The sequence below is a fragment of the Rhamphochromis sp. 'chilingali' genome, assembly GCF_963969265.1.
Source record: "Rhamphochromis sp. 'chilingali' genome assembly, chromosome: 7".
Lineage (NCBI taxonomy): Eukaryota > Metazoa > Chordata > Actinopteri > Cichliformes > Cichlidae > Rhamphochromis > Rhamphochromis sp. 'chilingali'.
The window spans coordinates 6,961,867-6,986,617 of NC_137934.1; the positions used below are offsets into that span (position 1 = coordinate 6,961,867).

The 24,751-nt window shown below is 39.7% G+C and overlaps 1 long non-coding RNA gene across 1 annotated transcript; it reads right to left on the reverse strand.

The window, feature by feature from the left end:
- Positions 1-17,790: 17,790 nt before the first annotated feature.
- Positions 17,791-24,413, reverse strand: LOC308399760. The gene is made up of 4 exons (XR_013972250.1): positions 24,307-24,413; positions 22,545-22,577; positions 18,338-18,497; positions 17,791-18,118 (listed from the first exon to the last, which is right to left on the reverse strand). It is a non-coding gene; the product is annotated as an uncharacterized lncRNA (long non-coding RNA).
- Between the last annotated feature and the right edge of the window lie 338 nt (positions 24,414-24,751).

Genomic DNA, 24,751 nt, shown 5'->3' on the forward strand with positions numbered 1-24,751 from the left:
AAACAGGAAGTTCCGGTTCAGAGGAAGGTCGCGCGCTGGACGGCTCAATCGGTGGCCGCGTTACAGGACGCACTCGATGACGCAGACTGGGGCATGTTCAGAAACAGCTCCGACGATGACGTCAACGTGTTTACGGAAGCGGTTGTGGGATTCATCGGGAAACTAGCGGATGATACCGTGGAGACAAAGACTATCACAACGTTTCCCAACCAGAAGCCGTGGGTGGATAAAACCATCCGCGACGCTCTGAGATCCCGCACCGCTGCCTACAACACGGGACTCATGACGGGGGACATGGACCCGTACAAAGCCGCGTCATATAACGTGCGGAGGGCGGTGAAAGAGGCGAAGCAGCGCTACGGGAGGAAACTAGAGTCACAACTCCAACAGAGTGACTCTAGGAGCCTGTGGCGGGGACTAAGGACAATAACGGACTATAAAGCACCAACAACCGGTATGACGAACGCGGCCGTGACTTTGGCAGACGAGCTGAACACTTTCTATGCTCGCTTCGAGGCTGCAGCTAAGGTCTCCAACAATGCTAGTGTTAGCGGCGCTAACGGCTGCAGACAGGAAGATACTGCCAGCACCGGAAACGTGCTCGTCATCTCCGAGCATGAAGTAAGGAGAGCCTTCAAGAGAGTAAACACCAGGAAAGCAGCAGGACCAGACGGCATCCCAGGTCGTATCCTAAGAGACTGCGCATACCAGCTAGCTCCTGTGTTCACTGAGATATTCAACATCTCTTTATCTCAGTCGGTGATCCCCACATGCTTCAAAGAGTCCATCATTGTTCCTGTCCCGAAGAAACCCCACCCTGCTTCTCTCAATGACTATCGCCCTGTAGCCCTCACCTCAGTAGTGATGAAGTGCTTTGAACGCCTGGTCAGAGACTTCATCATTTCTTCACTACCAGACATACTGGACCCACTACAGTTCGCTTACCGTCCAAATCGTTCCACAGACGATGCCATCTCTCATCTCCTCCACACATCACTCACTCACTTGGACACTAGAAGGGGGAATTATGTTAAAATGCTCTTCATAGACTACAGCTCTGCATTTAATACCATAATTCCCTCCACACTCACCACCAAGCTGGAGCATCTGGGACTCAGCTCATCTATGTGTCAGTGGATCTCCAACTTCCTAACTGGCAGACCACAGGCAGTAAGGATGGGCGGACATGTCTCAGCCTCCACCACTCTCAGCACTGGAGCCCCCCAGGGGTGTGTTCTGAGCCCCCTGCTGTACTCTTTGTACACATATGACTGTGTGGCCACTACCAGCTCCACCACCATCATCAAGTTTGCTGACGACACCGTCGTGGTGGGCCTGATCTCTGATAACAACGAGACGGCCTACGTGAAGGAGATTAGGAATCTGGAGAACTGGTGCCAGAGGAACAACCTCCTTCTAAACGTCAGTAAGACAAAGGAGCTGATAGTGGACTTCAGCACTAAGCAGGAGAGGAACTACCAGACCCCCGTCATCAGCGAGTGCCCAGTGGAGAGAGTGGACAGCTTCAAATACCTCGGAGTTCACATCACGCAGGACCTGTCATGGTCCTGTCACATCAACACCGTGGTGAAAAAGGCCCGACAGCGTCTCTACCACCTCAGACGCTTGAGAGACTTCCAACTGCCCTCCAAGGTGCTCAGGAACTTTTACTCGTGCACCATAGAGAGCATCCTGGCGGGAAACATCTTAACCTGGTTCGGGAACAGCACCATGCAGGACAGACGAGCTCTACAGAGGGTTGTGCGGTCAGCTGAGCGCACCATCCGCTCCGAGCTCCCTGACCTGCACTCAATCTACAGCAGGCGGTGCTGGACCAAGGCCAGGAAGATCGTGAAGGACCTCAGCCATCCCAACAACAGACTGTTCTCTCTGTTGAGGTCAGGAAAGCGATTCCGCTCCCTGAAGACCAACACAGAGAGACTGAGGAGGAGCTTCTTCCCGCAGGCGATACGGTCTCTCAATCACACCACCACACAGTACTGACCCACACATATGGTTCTTACACACACACTGGACTTTCTGGACATTGTTTTTGCACAACACTGGTCACTATATTCTTCATTTCCAGTTAATACTTGTACAGCTGCTGTTATTGTGTATATATTTATTTATATTTAGATTTCTTCATACATTCTTATATAGTTCTATATTGTGTATTGTGTATTTTGTTGTACAGTTATTTTATTTTCAACTTTAATTTATATATTTTATCTTATTCCTTCCCAGTTAAATTTACCCTTCATTCTAATTTGTGTTGTACAGTTATTTCATTTTTAACCTTAATTTATATTTTATTCCTTCCTAGTTAAATTTACCCTTTTTAATTTTTCATATTTATTTCCTATCTTATTCATAGCCTTTCCTTTTTTGTTTTCTTTAGGTCACGAGCAGTTGTCCAAGCATTTCACTACATATCGTACTGTGTATGACTGTGTACGTGACAAATAAAATTTGAATTTGAATTTGAATTTGAATTTGAGTTGCATCCCAAGAACACCATACCTACTGTGAAGCATGGGGGTGGAAACATCATGCTATGGGGCTGTTTTTCTGCCAAGGGGACAGGACGACTGATCCGTGTTAAGGACAGAATGAATGGGGCCATGTATCGTGAGATTTTGAGCCAAAACCTCCTTCCATCAGTGAGAACTTTGAAGATGAAACGAGGCTGGGTCTTCCAACATGACAATGATCCAAAACACACCGCCCGGGCAACAAAGGAGTGGCTCTGTAAGAAGCATTTGAAAGTCCTGGAGTGGCCTAGCCAGTCTCCAGACCTCAACCCCATAGAAAATCTGTGGCGGGAGTTGAAAGTCCATGTTGCTCGGCGACAGCCCCAAAACATCACTGCTCTCGAGAAGATCTGCATGGAGGAATGGACCAAAATACCAGCTACTGTGTGTGCAAACCTGGTAAAGACCTATAGTAAACGTTTGACCTCTGTTATTGCCAACAAAGGTTATGTTACAAAGTATTGAGTTGTATTTTTGTTATTGACCAAATACTTATTTTCCACCCTGATTTACGAATAAATTCTTTACAAATCCTACCATGTGGATTCATGGATTTTTTTTTTTCACATTCTGTCTCTCACAGTTGAAGTGTACCTCTGGTGCAAATTACTGACCTCTGTCATCATTTTAAGTGGGGGAACTTGCACAATCGGTGGCTGACTAAATACTTTTTTGCCCCACTGTACTTAAGTGAACTCATTATTAAATAGGTTATTTTTTTAGTGCAAGTCACAAGAACACATCAAATTAATCAAATTAATATTCAGCAAGGCATGCTGCTTGTGCAAAAAGACCAACCCCTCATTTTTTCCAGGCTTTCTAAAGGTAAAGATTGTTCTTTAGACATTGGCTGCTTTTTCACTCATTTTTCAGTCCAGTCCTTATATCTGAATATATTCAGAGGAATGGTTTTTGTTTGTGTGTTGAGCTACTTAAAACTGTCATATGAATTATTGAAGCTTAGAAAAAGGACCTAATCTAACAAAATGCCTGCATCTTCAGGTGTTTTGTTGGTAGCAGCCTGTCACAATAAGATAATTTGTTCCCTTTCATTTAATTGAATCTTTGGAAAATGCCAAAGATAATACAGTTTGACAGATGCAAAGCAATATTTTTTGCTGCAACAAGGTGATCCCCAAACAGCTATTAGAAAAAAAAGGCATGCAATATCTCAGTGCGGTGTGCAGTATGTCCTTAAAAAAACCCTGAGGAAGCTGGACAAGTGGGGGACAAAATAAAAAGTGGCAGTCACTGCAGAAAGAGGGATTCCTGAGGGAAACAGGAAGCAAAGGCTGATATATACCAAATTACACAGGACCAGTCAGTGGAAACAGGTCTTGTGGAGTGATGATCCAACCTTGAAATTTTTTGGCTCAGATCAGTTTGTTTTGAGGCATCTTTTTTCTATTTTTCATTTTTGTCGATTTCGCAGATACAAAAACAACCAGAAAGCATCTGATTGGCTCTGACTGGTTTATTTTAAACATGAAAATGATCCCAAACACACTGCCAATGCAATAAAAACATACCCGTATAACACAGGAACACTATCAGTCATGGGTTGGCCTTCCCAGAGCAACCCATGACCCAATTTCCTTCGGGGTCAACCTTCAGGATCAATAAAGTTTTATTGAACTGAATTGAATTGAATTGAACATTGTCGAATCGGTGTTGGATCATCTTGACAGCCAACATTCAAAGAAGAGCTTTGAAAGTCCTTCAAGAAGCCTGGAGAAGTATTCCTGAAGACTACTTAAAGAAATTACATGGAAACTGCCTAAGAGAGTTCAGCTTGTATTGAAGAATAAAGGTGGTTATGCCAAATATTTGCCTGCAAGGTCATTCAAATTGTACAAACGCTGTTTTTGCCTTATATACTGTTTTTCTTTTAATGTATGTTTGCACACACTTCAGTAAATCGCTGCATCTATTGGGCATTTTCCTAGCAATATTTAACACTTAATCCCCCGCGGAGTAGTGGGGAATAAGATATTGTGGGGAATAAGATAAGTAGTGGGGAATAAGATAAGAATAAGATATAAGGCAGGGCTGCCCAATCCCAGTCCTCGAGAGCTACTATCCTGCAGCTTTTAGATGCATCCCTACTCCAACACAGCTGAATCAAATGGTTTGATTACCTCTTCAGCATGCCATCATGTTTGGCAAAGGCCTGATAACAAGCCATTCATTTGATTCGGGTGTGTGGGAACAAGGATGCACCTAAAAGCTGCAGGACGGTAGCTCTCGAGGACCGGGATTGGGCACCCCTGATATAAGGGGTGGACCAAGACTTTTGCACAGTACCATGTGAAAGGGGTTTTGAGCCGACACAGTCGGAGACAAAAGTTAATTTACTAGTGCTAGTTATTATAAAGCGCTGACATTCTCTGCTACTTCAAACCCATTTAAGTTGGGTGAAAGGATCGCCAAATGTTCTGCCTCTTCAGCTTCCTCCATTTAGCTCCTCATCCTCCCCCTCCTCCCTCATTATTTTCTCCCATAAGAACTGCAGCTGAGACAGCCCTGTAATTATGCGTTTTAATGGCCCTTAGACCTGCTGCCTTTCACACAGGTCTCTATATGCAGTGCTGCCAGCTCCTTCTGATGCCTTCACGCTGCCTTTGTGACAGCTTCATACAGAGTGATGGGAAAGGAAGAAGAGACAGACATGGGCCAAAGAAACAGACAAACAAGAAACCGCATGTCGTTATAAGAAAGAAAGTGAAACTGTTTCATGTGAATAAGAGTGTGGCCTATCTGTGTTTCTAAAATTGTTTTAGTTTTTTTTTTTTTTTAATTTTTGCACTGGGATAAAAAAATCGAGGGAGGTGAGGAGGTGCAAACACAGACTTGATGACTTGTGTGTTTTTAGGCATGGTCAATAAGAGAAAGGTTTGCAGTTTTATTGGCATTGATTAGAGCGTTATACCATACATTGTTGCAAGATAATTACATTAACTGGTCTCGCTTAATCGCATTAGGAATGCGAGAGAAGGGAATGGAGTATGTCATATCCTCGCACATACACACATCATAGCCTCGGCCGTTCTGCTTAGTTGGTTTATCTGGCAGGAGGCCAAGCACCTATAAGAGCTGTAGGAAATTTGCTGACTTCACTGACAACTGTGCTTTTTATTTTTTGAAAGGGTAAGGCAACATTTTTAGGGTGATGATTTATGTTGTTTCTCTGTCCTCAATGACTGTGGAGACAACGCCAACCCAGAGATTCTAGTTTCAGCCTATTGTTTGGATCGCTTGGCAGTGACATGCCTTTGTTCCCCAAAAGCCAAAATTGTACCACCTCTTAACTTCGTTCAGAAGTTGTCACAACACCTGACCTCTGGGAAAGAATAATCCCTGAGAGAAAGTGACATACCGCGCCAAAGTAAGGAGCAGTTTTAGTTGAAATGCCTCCTACGCCTCATTGCCCTGTGACCCATTTTATGCAAGCACCTTCGCAGTTTGTGTCCTGTCAGTATCTATAAAAGCCAGTGTTCCTTAGAGGCCAGCTCAGGCTGCTCTTGAGGTTAATTGACCCCAGGCAGTCTACCTCCCTTCACCCAAGTCATGGGGGGACCACTCGGTGTGTGTACAGAAACTAACAAAGCTGCCCTCTGTGAGAGCTTGTGCCTTTTCCATTCTCCTCTTAACCAGAGGCTTTTAACTCTAAATATACTCCCATCCCTGTACCTCTCTCAGTTTATCACTGTATACCCCTCAATGCATAATGAGACATTTCACACCTCAGAGAGACACACTGAGGTCTGCTGCCAAGACCACACCTGTTCACCAGGGGCTCCTGCACCTCCTAGCTGCCCTCATTAGTGCCTGAGTGAACGCTGCTGGTCTGCTTCCATGTTTAGCACACCAGGCAGCAATTAAGGTTGCGTACAGTTAATGAAAATCTGACTCAGTCTGTTACTAGATAAATGATGGGCAGACCGTGCAACGAGCTTGAACGTATTCAAGAAACGCAACAGCTGGAATCAGCAAATTCACATTTTAGCTTCCTGTGCAGAAGGAAAAGCTCCATGAAAGATATTTAAAAAAACAAAACACTCAAAGCACAAAGCTTCTAAAACACTCTAAAGGCTTGGTAAGCAACACAATCGACCATTACAAAACCCATTGCTTTCCCAAACTGATAAATATACGCTCTCAAACACACCGACGACTCGTGGTTTTCTCTTCAGCAGTTAGAGAATTTCAAAAAGACTCATTCTCGCTGTGATAATTACCCAAGCTGCTCTCTGATGGCACATTTGCATAATCATCATCAGCCATTCACAGAGGACACACAAAGGATTATAATGAGGCAACAGAGAAACAAGAAGCATTTCAGGGGGCCATTGAAGACTCACACTGAGAGGGCAGTCGTCGCCTGGTTTTTGCACACAGAACGCCACAAAACAGGAAGAGGATCATCTGTTTAGAGCAGAAATGCTTTGGCCAACGTGCCCCTGACTATTCACGTTGCATAAATGAGAATTTAAGCTGAGGTGAGCCAGAGAGTGGAAAATGGAGAAGAAAAAGCTCCTATCCTTAACAAACTTGCTTTTGCAACAACCACAGTAGGAAGACACAGCAGGAGCTGTCAGTTATACCTGTCTTTAAATCCACAGTTATTTCTTTACACTTTGTTCTACCTTGCTACAGCTTGAGCGCATTTGCAACGCAGCAGATGTCACATAAACTTTATTTTATCCTACAATGTAGATTAGCATAAGGTCTGCAGAAGATATTGCTTACACAAACACACACACCTTACCTCAGATACACTGAGACTTTTTGACCTGAATGCTGGGTTTTATAACAAAAGTTCTGAAGCAGCAAAAACAAAAGTATATGATATTGTGGTAGACCTAAATGCCAGAAATAAACCATATTAGCAGCAAAAACACTACGATTAGAACAGACGCTGATGCTGATGCATCTTTATAAGGATGGTGCTTTGTCTACATCAACAGCTGTGTGCAGTGGCTCAGGTGTGTTTTGATCTCTCCCGAGGCTCTCAGATCTTATATAGCCTTTTAATGAAAGGGTTGTAAACAAAAAAAGGGCTGAAAAAATTCCTCTTGCAACTAAATAAAAGAAATGGCAGCAATACTGGCTAGTTTATTAGTATTTTGGTATTTAGGCAGCAATTTGAGAACCCATAGGCTAGTCTGCTGACTTTGCCCCTGGGAGCAGTGGCTTGTTCTTAGGGCTTTGTTGTGTATGAATCCAAATACATTTTTTAAAAGGTTAATAAAAAGCTAAACTGCCATAACACAATTGCCAGTGGTTTAGAGATTGGTTTCGACACCTACATTTTACTTTTTTGCACGCAATCAAAAATCGCTCAAACATAGTTAATATCACTTATTACAAAAGGACAACAAACAGTAACCAGAAAGTTTCTAGCTTAAGAATCTTGTTCCTTGGCTACATAATTTACATATTTATGTGCTGATATCCACATTAGATGCTGTATTAGTAAAATATGCCATAAATTCACTTCTACCCATTTAAATATTTCTAGGTTAACTTGTGTTTTTTCTGTATTTATTAATTAGTTGACAAAGAAATTTAGAGGCCATTTGTAACAAGAGAGCTTAATGTCAAAGGTTCAGACATAGCAACAATAATCAGGTAGGCTGCGGTCTTTAAACTCAGTTACTCACTTGGTACTACAAATCCCAAAGTCTGTCAAAAAAAACCCAAAACAACTCCTCACCAGTCTGAGGAAAAGGCAGGGTGGATCAATGCTTTCATATTGTTTAGACATGATACATTTGTACCATTCAAATGGCCCATCAGAAATTGAGACGCATAAAACCAAGCAATGCTTTTCCAATTTTCTGTTGTCCAATTCTGAGCTCTGTGCAAACTGTAGCTTCAGTTTCCTGTTTTAAATTGACAGGATTGATTTTCTGCTTCTTCTTTGTCGTCGTCTGCTCTGTGTTTCCAGAGATGCTCTTCTGCATACTTGGTTATAACAATTGGTTATTTGAGTTACCTTTACCTCCCTCTCAGCTCAAAACAGTCCAGATATTCAAGGCATTTAAAAAGGCATCTTTGCCCAGACAACTGCCCCTCACTGGACAGTTTCTCTTTTTCTGGTCATTTTCTGTAAACCCTACAAAGGTTGTGTGGGAAAATCCCAGTAGATCAGCAGTGTTTGAAATAATCTGGTTTTTGGTGTCAGGCCATGTTCAAAGTCACTTTAATCAACTTTCTTCCCCATTCTGATGCTCTGTTTGAACTTCAGCAGATTATATTCTGTATTAATCCTACAATATGAATGCGGTATTTGATGACCTTAGAGCACATTTTTAGCCATTTTCCATCTAACATTGTATAACCTGATCAGACCAGCAATACTGGATGATTAGATTATTAATTAATCTTCTCAAGATCAATTTTTCTCTATTACTCCCCCCCCCCCCCTTTCTGTTAAATCCATGCGTAGTAATTAAAATAGTGCTAAAGTTTAAGTTAATAGATAAAGTTTAAAAGTTTCCAGTAAAATACTCGGGAAGGCATACCTTACTTTTTAAATATTGATGTTTAATTAAGACCCTCCAAGGGTTAACTGAGAACAGACCATTATGAATCAATAATTCAGGTAAAGTCAAGAAACAGTGTATGCCTACTGCGTTTGAAGTACCAAAACATTAGCCTTACAGACTATAGCACACAAACTCACTGAAGAACAAACCACGAGTTGTGAAGCAAATGCACACGTCTCAGCAGAAGCCGCCCTTGTCTCTCTTTGACTTGATAAACCCGTGTAGCATGAAGCTGCATGCCCTTCAACTGACGGGTGAGATTTCGTTTATGTAAACAACAAGCAAATTATGCATTCTGCTATCGAGCTGGATGTGAGCAACATCTGCCCACTGCGCTGTGCAGTCAGCAAGCTTATTCGGGACGCGCTCACAGAACAGCAAACCTGTGAGGAGAAGTGAATGAGTTCCATCCCTGAGCTGTTTCTCCTCAAAAAACATCCTGCATGCCTGCTGGTGTCCCTTTCCCCTCCTTCCCGTCTCTCTCTTTCTCTCTCCCCCTCTTTCCCCCCTCTCTGCAGCTCTCTCACTTCACAAAACTCCCCAGTGAAGGGACTTGTCATCTATACACCTCCTCCGTGTCATGTTTTTCCTACCCCTCCTCTTCTCCTCCTCTTCTCATCTCTGTAACTTTCACTTGCTCTTCCTTGGAGCCTGTCCATAGTGACAGTGCTGCCTCTTCCCCTGGATGCTGCCAGGCTGACAGGGAGAGGAGGTGCCCAGAAATGTTCTTGCAAAGATGGGCAGGAAAGAGGCGGGAAAAAGAACAGAAAAGGACACATGAATAGGGAAAGTAGGAAGTGGAGGGAAGTTAAAAGAATTAGAGGTGGGGAGAGAAGGGGACTGCAGAAGGAGACGAGAGAGGTAATTCTTTGAGAGGCAAAGTGGGAGGGAAAGGGGAGAGATACAGGAAGATAAAGCGAAAAGATGACTGATTAAGAAAACAAGATGAAGAAGGTTGCAAGGAGCAGAGATTGTGCAGTCAGGGCTGTGGGGATATGAAACATCCTCGGGCAGTTTTCCTCTGCCTCAGCTCTCTCACGGTGAAAAGACAAAAACTTAGCTTTTATGCCGTAAACTTTGCTGCGTTGTAGACAGGGCTTAGGAGTAAGTGCAGCAGGGTAGGGATGATGAGGAATACAAATGTTAGCTTTTCTGTTACTGCAAAACATGCTCATTATGGTGGGGCATTAAGCTGTTACTTCTGGTTCATGATCTTTCTGATGAGGGAAAACTAGACAACCACTGAGGGTTGTCAGAGAGGCTGAGAGGAATCAGCTTGTGGCTGAGTTGAACCGTTGACATGGACACTATCATTATATCTGCTGCTAGCCAGCAGCTAGCCAGCAGCTAGCCAGCCTGCTCAAGAACTGTCTGCCACGTTAGATGTGATACAACCTGTTGACAGGACCTTTGACAATGTCACAATGCCTTTATTGTGGTTGTGGGCCTGTGTAACTGGGCCTGTGTAACTGGGCCTTTATCAAATGATTACACGGTGTTACTTGTCCAAAATAGCAACCAAGTTAACATTATGTGGTTAGCAGTCATTTGACTGCAAAACTTGAATTGATTTTTATGTTCCACTCCCCCAAAACAGCTACTGTCCTTATCAAAGCTTATCAATTCTAAGTAGCCAGTCTACTTGTTAGGTATGACATAATTAACCACTTCTACTAAAATTCCTAAAAGCAAAAAAATGCTGACGCCTTCCTGAGTGTTTAAAATGAGTCAGATTTATTCGGCTAAAAAAAAAAAAGAAGAAATCTGCGTGGCTGTTCTCACAGGTGTTAAACATCCTGGTATCTACAGAATAAAGGATTGATGAAGTCTAGCCTAATTATAATACTGCAGTACGTTAGCTAGCCAGCTGACATCTAAAGGTTCTGGCTCAAGTATTTCTTAAGAAAAGATCTGACATAGCTGTGGATATAAATTCACACAGAAATGTTTTTTGGAAGGTTAGTTAAGTTGGGCTATTTATATATAATAATTGTTAACTTGTGACTAGCTAGAAAGTTATATTTAGGTTAACATAATGTAGAATCAGGGTCAGAATGTTCTCAGTAAAAGTACACGTTGGGGGTTACCAAATATGCAGAGTCAAATTACATCACAGGGAATGAAGAAGACACAAAAAAGAAACAAACTAATGAACAAATAAATAAATAAATAAAAATAATACAATACTTATATAAAATTACTTGCAAGCCCTTGGCTATAGTGTAAACTGTTCTAGTTAAAACCTGTATAAGTGAAAAAGAAGACTAGGCATATATAATTGTTATAATGGCAAGAGCATCAGGTATTTAAGTACTTTAGAAGCTTGGACTATAAAACTGGATCATTACATCATCACATCATTCACTTAATAAGTGAATATAGACAGAGTGTAATTAAGTTCTGCCCACTATGTAGGGGAAAACAAGTTATGGCTCTCTATCTACTTTATATAACATAAAGATATCTATCTGTCAACTCCACCTGTCAAAAAAACCCCCAAAAACAGTGAGGTGGGTTTGCACTTTTTCAAGCTGCCAATCTGAAACAAACAAAACAAAACAAAAACAAACAAAAACTGAAGACTGACAAGTGAGCAAATGGACAGACTATTCAGTTTGACTAAACCCCAGTCACAGAGACCTAAACATTAGGTAGCAACACTCCGAATCCACCAGCATTTAGGTGTATGTTCTGTGGTTGCTTGAGATTGCTTGTTGCTGCTAGGTAAACTTGATCAAAAGACTTATTTGGTACCTTTCGATTGCTTTGGTCGATAGTAGATTACTGCAAACAGCCACTGTTTATGCAGAAGATGCTGACTTGTCTGCAAACATTCATTAACTACTTACTAAGTGGTAGTGAAACTGAAGAGTGTGATACAAAACAGAACAATTTTGGCTATAGCGGTAAGACAGTGGTTCCCAAACTTTTTTGCTAGGCCCCCCTTTGTTTTACAAGAAAACCAGGGGGACACACTGTGGCAGGATCAGCCTGATATTATTTGTATCCCACCGCAACTTAATTGTATAAAGAGCTAACATCGCCAAAATTTCATTATAAGTAGTGTTTGTGGACTAAAAATCAAGAATATGGGATACTGTTTTTGATTTGGACAGCCCAGCGTCTGCTCCTGACACAGGGGAAACAAATTCTGTCGGGGATACCTACCTTGGCACCGCCATTGTGCAGGTGAAGCCAAAGGCAAGATATGCTTCATCATTTTTTCTATTCTTTGGCTTGGAAGGAAGTTGGTTTGGAAGCATATTTGGTGATGGTTCATCTTCTGCTTTGCGTTTGTGTGGGAGCCCCGTCAAAAACCTGTCCATTATGCTAGCAGTGTCCAAGCGTTCTTTTTTTTTTTTTTTTACTCATAGTAATTAGATTACATTAGAAATTCTGTTTGGCTAATGCTATAAGCTGTGCGTGTTGCATTATTTTATTTAAAGAAGCTATCCCAGTCAAGTATAGAGATAACTTTCCAAACAAAGTCATATTACATGGTAACACAACAAAACCTATTATCAGTTTTCAACTGCAACTAAAGGTCTCCTTTGTAGATGCACCTTTAATTCTCTCAGTAGCATCACACTGGCAAAAAAGCTTTTACCACCACTCATACTAAAAAAGAGCCATTGTAACATAGTAACTAAAGTTTTCTGAGCATTAATCAGCATGATCAGAACTTGATTTAATCTACTGAAACATGAAATAAGAGACGTATATTTACTTTTATTTAAACCCACTCAAACCCTGATGCTAATCGGACTATCTATGGACCCACATTTGCAGAAGCCTGCAGAACATCCTGAATGAAACTTGAACCACTGAACAACGAGAATGAAAATCGCAACTGACAGAGCAATGGCAGGCGGGGCTTAGCAAACAGTCAATTAGCAGACAAACAGGCCCTCACAAAAAGAGTTTTTGAAGCCATTTCACTTCAATTTCAAAATCTCCTGCATATTGATTGTCTCTTGAAGTACACTCTAGGCTTTTTTTTCTGACCATGTTGGGTAATGGTGCTTTAGGGCTGTGAAGTGTTTGTTTCTGTGCGCTTCTGTAGGAGGTTCAGAGAGATGTGTGGGTGCAACTGAAGCATTTTGACTGCTTCAGAAGAACAAGGTCTGTACAGCTAAAATGGCACATCTCTCACTGTCTCACTCATTCTTTTGCTCCTTGTCACTCTTTCTTCTTCTGTCATCATTATAATATAAATTGGCCTGCTGCACAACGATCAGATAGTCTTTTAATGTGAAGTAGGTCATCACATACTGAGGTGTGAGTCATTCAAAATGCTGCATACTGATTCCAGGTCGGTTTTATCAATAGATAGGCCTACTTGCATTTACTATGACCATAAAGCAAACTGATCAGCACTGTCCAAAAGCTTGTTTACTATAATCCATTACATACACAGGTATATCTGATTGATCCTAAATTAGGTCTGCAGCATGAGAGTGACCCCAAACAACCTTCCTGCCAAGTACTTTTAAAAGGCATATTACTCTTAGTTTTTAAGTAGTATTGTATGAAATTATTTTTTTCTGGCTTTTAACCAAAGCACAGCATGCCTGCACTGTCACAGGCAGATGCATTGAGCACAAACCTGCACTGGGGTCTTTACTCTTATTTAAAGAAACACTCATGGGGGCTATTGTTTGATGTCACCATTGTTGTAGTTGGTGTCTAACTATACCTGGAATCAGAGCTAAAGGTGGCTTGAAGAGAATATGATTAGGGCGTCCCTAACAGGCACTTTATCACTGGAGAATACAGATACATTTAAAAAGTTACAATTCTATGTTGCTATATTTGACATCAGATTTCAATTTTCCTAGTTTTCACGGCCGATTGTAATAACACTGTAGAGAGAAATAACTCAGTCTATACCAATCTTTTATACTTACTCTCATAAACAATACGTGTCTGATAAAGTCCCCTTTTAATCTAAATTAAATTGTAGCACAGTGTTTTAAATCTAGGGAGGTTTAAAGGTGCTTCTGTGGGTTGTTGAGTTGTCCCCAAATTGGGTTTACACTAGACCATGTTTCAGCTAAAAACCACAACTTCAGACTTGATGGTGCAAATTTTCATTTCTGCCACTTAATGCTCGGTTGCAAACCCCTCCAGTGCAATCTGGAGGTCATTGCTTCATGAAGATAAGTCACACATCACCCTAATCCTCAGGCCATCAAACACAGACACAGACGACAAACACCCTTTGCCACTTGGCTACACTGAGAAATTTTGTCCACAAAAGTTTATTAAGTGAATCAGTAACTCAGTCCTGTCAGAGTTCAATTTACACCTGGAACAAGTTTGTGGTTTATGTTTATTGTTGTGTGGGGAACAAATAACCCATATCAGCAAACCAGATACCCTATACTCCTGTAACACCCCTCTACAGGACACCTCAAGGAATGCAGCTAAATGCCTTCTCCAAGTCTGCAAAACATGCAAATTGGTTAGGCAAATGCCCACGCACCCTCAAATATCCTTAAGAGGATAAAGAGCTGGCCAATTATTTGACAGCCAGTATGGACTGGTGCTCCTGAATCTGAAATTCAACAAACATATAGACTTTTCTTTTCAGTACAAGAGTCAAGAGTCAAAACCTGTTTCCTGATCCCAAGGCTCAGAGAAACAAGCCACTCATCCACTGGGGACCATCTCAACATCCAGGCATTCAACCAAAGGGATGCGACTATTCGAACCCCTGTTGTAGCTTGAGGCTGTAGCTCAAGTATTAGAGCAGGTTGTCTACCAGTCAGAAATTAAGTGGACTGACCCCCAGCTCCTCCTGCTATTAAGGTATCCTTCGACACATAGATAGGATTGGGTGAAAGGAACTTGAAAGAAAAGTGATTTATGAGTACCAGTGCATTTAATTTTGCCACCTGCCACTGACTGGGGCAACTCCGAAGTGAAACGGAGTCCAGTGCCTCTTTAGGAGACTGAAAGTGATCCCAACTATATTTAGTTGGTATCTCATAACCTCATGCACTAGTTCAGAGTGAGATGGCTTTCCATGTCCCTGTAGCTTGTTTTAAAAACCACAAATTGGACCATTTTCTGAATTGCTCTTAGTTTGGCCCATGACTAATTTGACTTAGGGCAAATTTCCCCTGACAACATAGCTCCTTGAATCACTCAGGCACATAGATCCATCCACCATGATTAGACATGATTGGCCTCATGCAGGGGGACATAAAACATTATTTTATAACTATAATTGCTCAGTCTGAATTGACTTTCATTAGATACAACATGAAAGTCACTGAAAGACAATGTCACTTCAGGCTCTGAAGTTGTTTAATGTGCTCTCCAAGTCTGTAGAAAAGTAACATTTTAAAACTTCATTCCAGGGAAAATTGCGAATTAACTGTATTTTTCAACCCGTAGCAGACTAAGGAAAGACATTAGTGCCTTGGGGTGGTTTTGTCAGGGATATGAGTTTTTGCAGCAAAGACAACGATGTCTTTATGAGTGGCTTTTCTCCAGAGACCATTATTTTTCTGGATGTCTCCCCATAGAGTGTCTTAAGTTGTGAATGGAATCAAAGGTTTTTGCAAAACGTATCAAACAATGATAGTGAGCTCAACTGTACGCTATACAGTTATGCAAATATATGTTGTTCAAACTGTGCCTAAGGAGATTTAACATTGTGCTTGGAGACAGATCACAAATAACTGCTTGGGTTTTCCGTGCAAGAACTTTTTCAGGTGCTTTCACTACTTCATCTTCATCTTCGGTTCCATGCGCAATATTTACTTGAATCAAAAGTAAAGTCTATTTGATAAAACTTCGTCCAGTACAAGTGACGGCTGCCATTACTGTTGGCAGTACACAGAACAAGTTTACAGATCTCTACCACCTCAGCAGAGAACAGATCATTTTCTTTATGTCACTTGTAAACGACCCATTTATAACTGTGAAATTCAGTCAATAAATTCTACTGCCCTCTGCAGCCTTTTCTCCCTCCGTGGAACACATCACAAAATGTCACCGCAAAACGCCTTTGGAATGTTCCCCAAACTCTGCAATAAACAAGAATGAGCCAGAGCATTACTCACATTGTAAACACCTCGGGCTTTATTTTTTCCAGGAGGCAGCTCCCCTTCTCAAAATAATATTTTATAATATTAAATTTGATTCACATTTTACACAGGGGCGTGATATTCTGTGTCTTGCCTATGAAAATTCTTGCTTCCTCCTTGACACTGCCAAACTCTTTTGGATGGGGGTTTATGATGTGCTGAGTGCACTCTTGACTGGTTTCATGAGGTGTGAAGTCACCTCAGTCAGCTTCTAGAGGAAAGGTCCAACATAAAGGATTAATAGAAGCCTAAAATGCAGAATCAGCTCGAGGTGTAGTACCTTCAGTGCCCCTTTTTTTTTATTTTTTATTATGGACATCCAAGAAAGTATAGCTTAATTTAGAGGGTATCTTCACGTTGTTTAAAAACATGTTTTTTCAAATTTTCAATTAATGGAAGTTTTATTACTGCAGCTACATATTGTCACAGACAATAAATGTCACTTCCACAATTACATTAACCAAGGTTTTTGATATTTTAAAGGTTTCATAATTTATCCCTTTTATTTATTTTTCAGGAAGCAGCCTGTGAGTGATAGAGAAGAGCAACAAGTGCAAACAGCACATTTAGTTCATAGCACCCCAGCCAACATTTATATGTGGGGCCCATATGGTTTGGAAATGGGCTGAAAAATGGGCCCCATATAGGATTGTCCGCGGGTTCCGTAATGGCCCCATATTAAATGCCCATATAGGTGTTATGTTAGGAAAATCTGGGAACTAAATGGGCCCCAACTGGGAAAAGTACACAGAAACCCACCTGGGCCCCATCTTTCAAGTTTTTGTGGGTACCATGTAGGCACCACATAGGCTAAAAAAGTGGGTTTTAAGTGGGATTGTCCGCAGGTTCCATAATGGCCCCATTTTATAAGCCCATCTCGGTGTTATATTGGTAAAATCTGGGAACTAAATGTGCCCCAACTGGGAAAAGTACACAGAAACCCACCCGGGCCCCACCTTTCAAGTTGTTTTGTGGGTACCATGTGAGTACCACATAGGCTAAAAAGTGGGTTTTAAGTGGGATTGTCCGCGGGTTCCATAATGGCCCCATTTTATAAGCCCATCTCGGTGTTATATTGGTATAATCTGGGAACTAAATGGACCCCAACTGGGCAAAGTACAAAGAAACCCACCCAGGCCCCACCTTTCAAGTTGTTTTGTGGGTACCATGTGAGTACCACATAGGCTAAAAAGTGGGTTTTAAGTGGGATTGTCCGCGGGTTCCATAATGGCCCCATTTTATAAGCCCATCTCGGTGTTATATAGGTAAAATCTGGGAACTAAATGGACCCCAACTGGGCAAAGTACACTGAAACCCACCTAGGCCCCATTTTTCAAGTTCTTAGTGGGTACAACATGAGGAAAACATGAGCTAAAAAGTTGGAATGGCATTAGCAGTGGGTTCTGTATTTGCATCTTATTTCTAGTTTGAATTGCCTAAGTTCTGGCACTGAGTGGGCCCCATGTAGTAAAACAGTCACAAAATCAATTTTTCAGACGGCTAATACGGGTTCTGTGACACAAAGACACCAAATATATTAAAGCTGACCGCAAACAAAATCTAGTTTGTAAATAAAACCATTTCAAAAATCACGAGGGTACACAAAACAACATTTTTCACATTTATTTTGTCCAACAACTGTGATTTTACGTAACTGTATTCCAAAGTGCGTAAACGTTTAAAAACTAGAAATGTCAAACTACAGCAAAATTCCTTAGATATTTGGAACTGTAGCAACATGGGGAAAAAGTCAGATGGAAAACTCAAAAGCTTATCTTGAATCAGCAGGGTTTGTTTTTTTACAGAGCCGTAAGTCTATTTTGTACCCTTGCAGCCCTCGGTCCTCCTCTGTCTTTAGCTCCACTGAACCACTTGGACAGAGCCTTCTCTGCTTCTTGCAAGTTGACTTTTGATGTTAAATAATTCTTCAGTGCCTCTGCAAATGAAGAAGAAGAAAAACGGGCAAGCCAAAGTAAAGTTAATCTTAGCTTACTTCATTTGGTGATGATTTTCAAAGAACAATGTTTATTTCACTTTATTGCCTCAAAAAATATATACAAATTGCATGATAACCAATCTCAGTTACACTTTCAAACACTTTATTAAAAAAGTTTAGTTTTCTAAAGTTCAAATGTCTCAAGTGAAACTAACTTACCATACACAACATTAAAAAGACGCAAATCTCTGAACTTTTTTTCCCCATGTCGGCCAAGCATGTTGTACTCCACAGCCAGCTCAGGTGATATGAGGAATTTCATCATCCTTCTTGTGGCATCGTCTACACTTGTTTCCCCTGTATCTGCTACCATGGCAACCTGAGGGGAACATACAAAAAGGACAGATTAGATACTGGCATCTGGTTAGGATGCCTCCCTGGTGAGGTGTTTTGGGCACGTCCCACCAGGAAGAGACCCAGAACACCCAGGACATGCTGGAGGGACTATGTTTTTCGGCTGGCCTGGGAATGCCTTGGGATTCCCCCGGAAGAGCTGGGCCAAGTGCCTGGAGAGAGCGAAGTCTGGGCCTCTCTACTTAGTACCGGATTGGGTCGAGGGGCAGCAGCCTAAGCTTAAGATAATGGACCAGAATGGAGGATAAATGGACACTTTACATATTACTTAATGTTTACTGTGTGGTGATAAAAAAAAAATGGTAGTAAACACAAGCTAAACTAAAAAAATTAATTCCGCTTCCTTAACCCTTTATCCCCAATAATGTTACGCAGGATAACTGGTAGGTCTGGTAGGTTTTTTCCTCTACTGTATACTATATGAATGTAATCAAGGATTAATAACAGAAAGAAAAAAGAAATTGAAATTTTGCCATTTTTACTAAAGGCAATCAAAATGTACATGAATAAAATATTTAAATTAGTCAATTCAAATTAATAACTCTAAAACACTGAACAAAATTAAGTATTTGACCCTGTGGTTTATTTTCGGACATCTCTTTTCTTCTAAAAGTCCAGGCGTGTTGGGCCCCTGGCAGAGCTCAGGTTTGACGAGACAGGTTTGGAAAAACCTGTCGCTGGCGACTTTTTGGGGGCTAAAGGGTTAAAATAAATAGGAATTGGCCAAAATTTGTATAAACTATGAAATAGCAGAACAAAAGTAAAAAAAAAAATCTTTATCTGTTATCAGAATCAAATATTTGATTAGAATAAAAAATTTAACTTTCTGGAAGATTTCTCGTTACATCTGTCATAAAAGTAACAACATCTCAGAAAAGAAACATGATAGCAACAGAAAAATATGATAGCAGTGTGATGTGATGGTCCCTGGCCAGATTTTTACACATATTATAAGCCCTGTGACACAAAAACCACAGAACTCTGACACGCACAGACTGTTTTCCTTCGTGCTAATGAAGAAAAATGCTGGTCTGGTATGTAAAAGGGAATTTATTCTTCCAGGACCTGAAGCTCCGTAATGCAGCCCTCCAACAGCCAAACCTATCTGTTCTCTGATTGTCTTGATGCATGCTCAATCATCCAGGTAAGTAAATCTCCAAAAGTTGATTCTGTTCATCTGGACGTAGCGCTTGCAGCATTTTCTCCCACTGAAAATGCTACGTCCAGATGAACAGAATCAACTTCTGGAGATGTTCTCTGATTGGATTGTTTAATTGGTGATTGACATGAAATTGACCAATCAGCTGAAAGGAAGAAAAATAGGGTCAAAATTTGGATGTGTAAGTATAAATCCACACACAGCCAGGAAAGCCGAGCGCAGAGTTGTTTGTAGCACCAATTCAGCCAGAGTGGAGCCAGATGGATTTTCCATCCATCCACACTGTAAAGTCTATAGACCAGCAAGTGATAAATTAACAGTGTTGTTGGTATTTTCTAAAACAGTTGTATGCAATAGGAATTGCTGTTTATAGTCCTCCTGTATATCTGCATGTTCCCTCCCAATTAAAACCTGTGATAATGGAGATTCAAATTCATGTCATACCTATACCAACAGTTATCAAGTATCCAGATCGACCTTTACTGATGTGCTCTGTCAGTGCGCCCCAGGGCAGCTGTGGCTACAATGTAGCTTGCCATCGCCAGTGTGTGATTGTGTGTGTGAATGGGTGAATGACTGAATGTAGTGTGAAGCGCTTTGGGGTCCTTAGGGACTAGAAAAGCGCTATAAAAATGCAGGCCATTTACCATTTAAAGGAAAATTGTTATTTCCATGTATTTTCCTGTTCTGCCTTCAACTTTGAGGACTTCCCCCCACATTTCTAGTTGTGACAGTGCACCTACAACAAAAAAAATCTGCTGTGATTTACATTTGTTGAAAGAGCAATTTTGTAAAATAGTCTATTTTTGTATGCACAGTTTACAAATCTGTCCTGTACAGCATGGACTGATTGCATGCTAAAAAGTTGTTGCTTAAAAATAAAACAATAAATTTTTAATTAATAACATCAGCAGAAAGCCTTGTTATTAATTAGATGTACAATTTCTATAGAATACGAAACAACTCAGTTCATTTTTGATCATATCAATACCAGCATATTACACAACTAGTGATGGGATTTTCGTCTCTTTTTAGAAAGCCGGCTCTTTCGGCTCCCAACCGGCTCTTCAGGTTGTTTTGTTGCTTTAATTAATTTATTATTAACAACAATATAAAATTATGAACAAAAGGAATTACTAATGTAAAAAAAGAAATGTGGTTTTATTTATATATGTTTATATATAAATATATATGGTGGCCCCTAGAGACAAAGCATGTACAAACTCCAAAACCCATTTCTAGCGTCAACTGAACTTCCAAAACAGAGCTATCTAGATCACTTAATTTACACAATTGAAATCATATGTGTATTTTTTGTGTATTTATACACAAGCACTCATATATATTCATAAAAAATTCCAAAAGCTGTTCATTTACCTGTTACTACCACACACCAAATCCGGTCGTTGGTACTTCCTGGCTTGTGTAGCCACTAGGTAACAAAATCTCAACACTGTGCCTAGCATCCTGGAGCACTTCTGTTGTGTTTTGTACGTGCTTTGGAGTTTGTACGTGCTATGGAGTTTTTACGTGTTTTGGGGTTTGTACGTGCTTTGTCTCTAGCAGCCACCGTAAATATACTTTTATTTATTCTCTCCACATAAAATGTAATAAATAAATCATATAATACAAAAAAAAACAACTATTTACATTTCAACTTTTAACTATTTAAATTTTCAGCTTTTTCCTTTTAAACAAATTTAAAGTGAAACAACACAAAACACTGCAAACCACAACACAATTAAATATAAATTATAATATGAAAACAAACAGAAGATGCACATTCTCTGTCATATGGGCCTGCATGAATAAACTTTCTGAATCCTTTATCATCCGCAATTGAAAATAGTTGTGGATGATTACTATACCTTTCTAATGTGACGTTGTTGTCCCTGGCTCTCTTTCTCTCTCTCTCCCTCCTGCTCTGTTACTGTGCTACTGTGTGTGTAACAACCGCCCCTCCCCCCTCTTCCCAGCGCAAAGCACAAGGCTCGCATGCGGAGTGAAGCGGAAAAAAAGTGCGAGAGAGAGGGTGAGAGAGAGAGAAAAAACACGCTTGTGACGTTCACTTCAAAGAGCCGTTTCGTTTTGACCAACACATCACTAACAACCATGATGAAAAACGCTCATCTGCTTCCATCACCATCAGCTGATTAACATTGAGCTGCTGCAGTCAACACCATCAAACTAATTTACTGTTTAATGTTATGTTATTGAATGCTTTTATTTTTAAATCTTTACCAGCGCTTAAAGACTGTAGATGTTCACACCTGGTGTTAGAAAACCGAGCTCACTGCAGTATTTTTTTTTATAACAGGAAATTTAAATTTTTATTGGTTACCGTGTTTATTACCACTTTTATCAGTAATGTACTTCCTATAAAATATGGATTTGATAAGTTACCGGTTTATTGAAATCAGCTAGTGAACACATCGATCACTTTATTGAACTACACGCCTTACACTCTTGTGAGCTCTGGTTACTAACAGCAGGTGTGAATGTTTGGAGTCCAAAACGCAGATAAAGATTAGAATAACAAGGCAATGTAAAATCAGTTTAATGCAGTTGACAGTAGCAGCTCAGATGGAAATCAGCCAATTGTGAGGAGAGCAGAGGACCAAAACTGTCAGAGTTGTGGGTCAAGTGAAGAGAACACTGTTGGCATTATTGTTAGCATAAAAGATGAAAATTAAATAAATGTTAAATTTTAAAATAGATCATTGCCTCCTGTGCCTAAATAAATATATATACTTAATACCAATAAAAAAAAAAGGATGCCCCAAAGACCATCACTTTTCAAAAATAATAATAATAATAATAACAAGTAATACAAATAATATGAAAGTTACTTACATGTCAAAGATGGTGCTTGTGATCTTGAAGAATCTAAACGTGATAAGGAAATGAAAGAAAGTGCATGAGAAAATACAAACATTTTTGTTTTTTCCCAGGATAATTCAATATAAAAGATTCTCTTACTAATGCACAAAATGAACAGTGTAATTAAAAGTTTGAAAGGCACTGCATGTGTTTATATGATAAACTGACTAATTCAAGCAGCAAACACTAGCAATGCAAAAATGTATCTAACTAGCTGACAGACTTTAAAGTCACAGGAAGATATATCAAAATGGTGACTTATGCCAGAACAAATGACTTGACAGACATAAATCCTAAATTCCTTTAAGTAAAAAAGGAATTACTTTTTTATAAGTGGTCCCTAGTGGTTTTCAAATTATTACATGGCTTGTTAATTTTTTATTAAATTATTAAGAAGCCAGATGAGTTCAAAACATTTACAAATTACTATAAAGCACTATCCAAACTTCAAATCAAGTGGCAAAATCTCCAAATTAAAAGTACTCGCAAACTATAAAAATTTGATTAGTATACTTAAAAATATGCAAAAACTAATTTAGTGGAATTTTTACCTGCTCAAGAATACATTGAACATGCAATATTTAATTGAAAAGAACAAAATTTGTGTACTTTTAGAAAGGATTATTAAATATTTGGGGATACTAGACATAAAGAGGGTCTCGTACATTTACGGGCATCTAATTTCCTGGATTTAATGGTTTAAAAGTTTAATAGGTCTTTGAAGTTGATAATAAAATTGAGTCCATTATTAGCAAAAAGAATTAAAAAAAAAAAAAAGAGCAAAAAAATGCTTAATATATAATAATTGTTTTAAACTTAAGCTTTGTAATTGTAGCAGATTTCATTATGTCTGTAATTTTTTATTTAGCCCCACAGTAGTAAAAGCCATAAATGGGAGTTAGATTTATTACTAGTATTTTACACAGCATTCAGCTATAATAACATGTTCTGCATTTTCCTACTCCACCATCTGATCTGAACAGCTGCACTCTCTTAATTAATTAATGACCTAACATTTCTCAGTAACCAATAACTAGATGGAACAGCACAGTATCTAAGAGAGTGATCAGACAGTGTTTGAGCTAAAGACGCTGTGTGTTTCTTTTGGGGGCTTTTTACACACTGATCCACCACCGTTTTCCCATAGTACAATGCATATCTGGTAACATTACCGTATTCAGATCAGAAAACCGTTTCAGCTGCAGGCATCTACTCCTGTAATTTAAACAATCACCTTGCTACACTGCACATGAATATTACGTAACATGGTATGACTAGCTCATGTTCAGACATTTAAGATACTGTTCAGCCATTTTGTTTACTGGGTAGTGCATAATGGCCGAGTTAGCTGAGCAGGAATCCACTAAAGCCAAAAAAATAATATAAATTTTTTTAATTAATTACAAAAACCTTATAGGAAAACCCAAGAAACAGTTGCAGAAGCACAGAAAAAAACTGCCGTGTACGTTATAGTGTGTAAATTCAAAAACTGTATAGAGAGAATGGTGCAATGAAAACAGAATAAGATAAGATGAACTTTATTGAGTAGAATATAGGCAGTAAGAGTTTTTTAATTAACTTTAAATTATGTTTGCCAAAGACAATGCAGCAAATTAACCCAGTTCTACCTGCTAGCTAAAGATGTTATGCTTCTCCCCCTTATACCGTTTAGGACGACTATAGAAAGTTACTAAAATAACCATTGATGAAAACGTATCAAACTTTAAGTATTTACCTTTGTCATAGTTTTCGATTCTTTGGTATCCTTTTGTCCTCCACGTTCTTAAACACCAGGGAGAGAAAAGGCGCTACAGACGAAAGACCGCGAAGACTAGACGCTAGGCGGTGCAATCTGCTCCTCCCTCTTTTTAAACGAGCCAATAGGAGCTGCTCACATTAAAAACAACTTTATTTAAAAAGTCGTTTTACACCTGATACAAAAATTTTAAAAGTCAAACAATGCACAAGTTTAAAAGAACAATTTTATTTTTAAAAGTTTTTTAAGCATAGGGATGGTTAATATGTTTTAAAAAGTAATATATAATATTTATCAAAAAGTGTCACCCAAATCAACATCATAATAAAAATATAATTAATAAAAATATAATAATGATAAGAAGAAGAATAACAGTTTACCTAAAAGCTCTTCTAACATTAGACTGGTTTTGAAAAGTTTCAAT